Raw genomic sequence first — 5,238 nt, forward strand, 5'->3', positions numbered from 1 at the left:
ATCTCTAATGATAAATAAAGTTAAGGAGATCTGGTTTGAGATCTCATCATAAGAACTTAAAGAAAATCACAAAGGTAATGTTTCTAAGGTCCTGACAATTATATATATTCTTAAATTTAATCAAAGGACCCTCTCCTTATATACATGTATAAATATTTTTTATATATACACTAGAGCAGTGATGGTGAACCTTTTGAGCTTGGCGTGTCAGTGATGGTGAACCTTTTGAGCTCAGCGTGTCAGCATTTTGAAAAACCCTAACTTACCTCTATTGTATATATTTAAATGCCATGTAACAAATATTTTCAAAAATAGTAAAACAAAGATTTATATTTTTGACATTTATTGTATATATTTAAATGCCATGTAACAAAGAAAAATCAACCAAAAAAATGAGTTCGCATGTCACCTCTGACATGTGTGTCATAGGTTCGCCATCACTGCACTAGAGGCCTGGTGCATGAAATTTGTGCTCTGGAGGAGGTGTCCCTCAGCCCAGCCTGCACCCTCTCCAATCCGGGACCCCTCGGGGGATGTCCGACTGCGGGTTAGGCCCGATCCCTGTGGGCCTAAACCGGCAGTCGGATATCCGTCTCACAATCTGGGACTGCTTGCTCCTAACCACTCACCTGCCTGATTGCCCCTAACCACTTCTGCCTGCCAGCCTGATCACCCCCTAAACTCTCCCCTGCTGGCCTGATCACCCCTAACTGCCCTCCCCTGAAGGCCTGATATCACCCCCAATTGCCCTCCTCTGCCGGCCAATTTGGTTCTGATTAGTTGGTTTCTATGCTAGTCAGAGTCAAAAGCTCCGCCTCCTAGGCAGCCACTGGCTCCTCACAGTTGACCCAGATTTTGTTCTGACTGGCTTCTATGCCAGTCAGCATCTCTGGGCCTATCAACAGGGCCTGATCAGAGAGGCGGGGCTGATCAGCAGTCCCCTGGAAGCCTGGATAGAAATGGAGGCACAGCTGCTGACCAGGCCCAAAGTTAGAGAGGCGAGTGTTGATCAACAGCTGCCACAGAGGCTATGGATCAGGCCCTGCTTCTCTCTTCAGGCCTCTCTCTGGCCCTGATTCGCAGCCCCCTCAGCAGTCAGTGCTGGGTCACTGTGCCTGAAGCCCTAGCAGTCAGCGCTGGATTGCCGTGGCAATCTAGCTCTGACTGTAGGACTGACTTCCAGTAGGTCGAGCCTCCTGATCGTTGTGGATGTGACGGACCCAGGGTTTTTATATATTAGGATATAAAAAGTGTATTATGTACACAATTTTGCCTGCTAAATTATAAAGAATGCTGCTGCCTTTGCATTTTTTCAAAGTATGCTCTTCAAGTTTAGAAAATATTAGATGGTTAAACTTTTGTTTTTCTTATAAGCTGTAATATATAGGTAAAATATTTTCATAAGAATCACTGTTAAATACCTGTTCAGAGGAAAATAATTTTTATGTACTTATCATTAAAAAAACCAACCAACCAAGAATAATAGAATTAAGTAACACATAAGAATTTAAAAACATAATCTAATCTACTCCACCTCATCCTCATCTCTCCCAATTTAGTCTTTCTCCAATTAGAGCTCATTTACGGTTATTTTAAATATGTTACCATAAAAACAACTATGTATCATACAAGTTATACTACTGCCAAATGTATTAGAGGTTTCCTGACTAAAACTTTTTCTCTGTAACCCCTTCCATAGCCTTGGCTCAGGCATTCTAAATCTCTTGCCTGGACTCACTCAGTAATCTTCTAACTCATCTCTTTACTTCTAAACTTGTCATCTTGCTGGCCTGTGTAGCTCAGTGGTTGAGTGTTGACGTATGAACCAGGTGGTCATGGTGCAATTCCTGGTCAGGGCACATGCCTGGGTTTTGGGCTCAATCCCTAGTAGCGGGTGTGCAGGAGGCAGCCAATTGATGATTCTAATCACTGATGTTTCTATCCCTCTCTCCCTCCTGTTTCTCTCTGATATCAATAAAAATATATTAAAAAATAAACTTGTTAACTTCCCTTTGAAACACTATAAAGCTAGCTAATTGCAAATCTGATTAGTTTTTTTTTCATTCTTTGTTGCTCTCCAAAGTTCCTATCATCTTTATGACAAATTCCAAATTTCTTGGAATAGAAAACTTTCTAACATTTCAACATTATTCCTCAATAGTTCCCTGCATAAATCCTATGTCCAGCCACACAAGGATACTTATGAAGAGAACATGCCATGATATATCATGCCATTATCTCTTAGCACATGCTTGACTAACATCCTTTCAGGGTGCAAAGAACCAAGGATGTTAGTGAGAGAATATGTGCAGGTAATCAAGAATAGTGTATAAATTGGGTAGAGAAGAAAGAGAGACCAAGTGGGTCTAGGATAAAAATGGAAGGGAGAAAGAGTGGAGATACTTATGGGAAAAGATGAAGGTCAGTGTGAAGGAGACATGAGACAATTCACTTCAGCTAATTATAATTAGGAAAATGCATTTAGAGTAAAGAAATTTTGACAAATAGAAAGCTGGATGTCGCTCAGTACTGACTTCATATTTGAAAATCACCTGTGAAAATTTTACCAAGTTAGCTAATTTTTTTAAGATGACAGGTCTTTCAGTTTTTTTCTGTCATTCATTCAAATAAATGTGAGCATTACAGACACTAAAGAAATACAAATTAATATTTATAAAGGATGCTTAAGTGTTTCTTTAATTAGTAACATATTCTTGATCTAGCATCAGTCTTTATGATATTAAAAAAGAATTCCTTTATTCCAATTGAAATATAAATACACACTATGTATTTTATATATACTAGCAAAATATGTAGGCACATGTTTATATATGTATGTGTGTATATATACATACTAGCAAACGTTACTGGGTTTTGTCAAAGCCTAGCAAACATTACTGGATTTTGTCAAAGCCCCCTGGGCATCTATTAAAATGATCATTTACAGCTTTAAAAATTTTAACCATGTTATTAATACATTTAGTATTGAAGTATATTTTTAGTAATATATGTCTTTAAGAAAACCATCATCATTACAATTCTGGAATTAGGTCTTTTTGGTTTTGTTCATTTGAGGTACTGCTGAATTTCTATGATATATGTATCAACATTCATGCTACATAAAATTAAAAGAATTCAGCCTACCACCATTTCATTAATGAAAATGATGGAAATACACACTGTCAATGAGTCCTTTACAATGCTTCCCTAGATTTAGAGATAAATGAGGGTCAGTGTAATAGGAGTTTAGTGTTCCAGAAAACACAGTCAGAATCAAATCCCTGCTGAAAACAATACTGCTTATTCCAAAGCACATCTCTGCGGGGACCGATCTGGGGGAGTAGCAAAGCCAAGGCCAAAGTGAGTAGGGTGAATTGTGAATAGATAAGCGGAACCAGAAGGTGCTACAGCCGGTACCATGGTGGGAACTTAGCCAAGAAGGAAAAGACGGAAGGGCAGAAGCTGGAGGAAAGCACCTTCAGAGGAGAGGCGTTTTCACAAAGATCCCCAGGACCCAGAACAGGGTCTGCCAAGAGCAGGCCCTAGGAGGTTAAGCGCGCCGACTTGCCGGCCAAGGTGCAGCATCCCAGAAGTGGTGGCAGACAACGTGGGTAACCGGCAAAGAGGAGGCACTCCACTCTCCGACAAAAATGAAGATGCTGCTGCCGCAACACCATCCCTGCCAGCCAAGTCCTTTGAGAGCACAACGTTGCAATGCTAATTCTCACAATATCCTCCGAAAGGAATAAACACGCCGTACACACTCTGAAAATAAAACTCGCACTCTTTCGATTTTCCTACAGTGCAACCCACAGCCCCCTCCCGGCGGGCTCGGCCCCTCCCCGGGGAGGTCGGAGCGGAGCCGGCAGGAAGCACCCGGCCCTCGGCTTCGCCCGCTCGCTGCGCGGTCGCTCCGACAACGGCCGGGGCAGGGGATGGAAAACAAAACAAAACAAAACAAAACAACAAAACTCCCCACTGCGCAGCTCTGGTAAATGACTTAGCGGCGCGTTAGGTGGGCTGTTCAAACATGCAACATAGCAAAACATTTTTACTTATTTGTGGAAGTCTTCTGTCCGAGTAGCATGAGGGATCAGGAGGAGAATACCACCAATAAAGGGAGGTAATCCTAGAAGGCAAGAACACAATCTCCGCGGCACACGCCGTGCCTGCATTTTAAAACTCGCAACAACTTTACACCCCAGTTGAAGAATGGGGGCGGGAGCACAAGGCGGCGGCGGGGGAGGCGGTCAAGGGTAAACGGAGTCATCTCAGGTCTAAGGGGGAGCAGCGACGGAGCTAAAGCGAAGGTCCGCCCGGGACGACTGCTGGCTTCCGTCACCCAGCGCCCCCGGGAGAGGGAATCTAACGGGGAAAGATGGGCCCGCGGCCAACACGCCACCCCGGCGGCCGCGGCTGGGAAGGAAGGATACAGGTGAGCGCCGGGTCCGCGCCGCCCGCCGCCCAGCCGAGATACATTATTATAAATCAGTGATGGCAAACCTTTTGAGCTCGGCGTGGCGGCATTTTAAAAAACCCTAACTTAACTCTGGTGCCGTCTCACATATATATTTGCAACTATAGTAAAACAAAGATTTATATTTTTGATATTTATTTTATATATTTAAATGCCATTTAACAAAGAAAAATCAACCAAAAAAATGACTCTGGCGGCCCCGCCTGCTCCAATTGTGGGGCTGGCGACCGGTGGAAACCCTGGCGTCTCCCGGGACCCGCGTCTTTGCTGAAGTGAATTCAATTCTGCGCCAGAATCTGACTCAGTTCTATCATCTTTTTATTTTTTTAAATATTTTTATTGACTTCAGAGAGGAAGGAAGAGGGAGAGAGAGATAGAAACATCCACGATGAGAGAGAATCATGGATCGGCTGCCTCCTGCAAGTTCCCCACTGGGGATGGAGCCCACAATCCGGGCATGTGTCCTTGACCGGAATTGAACCTGGGACCCTTCAGTTCGCAGGCCAACACACTATCCGCTGAGCAAAACCGGCCAGGGCTCTATCATCTTTTTTTTTATGAAGATGTTTTCGTGGGGGTATTGAGACAGGAGATGCAAAATCCCCAGCTACAGCTGCCGTGGGGATTCGGGAATGATTTCCTCGGGGGTAATTGCTGTTGAACTACCTGAATCCTGTTGTGGGGTTTGAGTTGTTTTTCTGGGGTATTATTATCCCCAACACCATCTCATTTAAAAAGCTTCTGAAATGGAAATTTCCTTT

The sequence above is a fragment of the Myotis davidii genome, unplaced genomic scaffold (genome assembly GCF_000327345.1).
Source record: "Myotis davidii unplaced genomic scaffold, ASM32734v1 scaffold8, whole genome shotgun sequence".
Lineage (NCBI taxonomy): Eukaryota > Metazoa > Chordata > Mammalia > Chiroptera > Vespertilionidae > Myotis > Myotis davidii.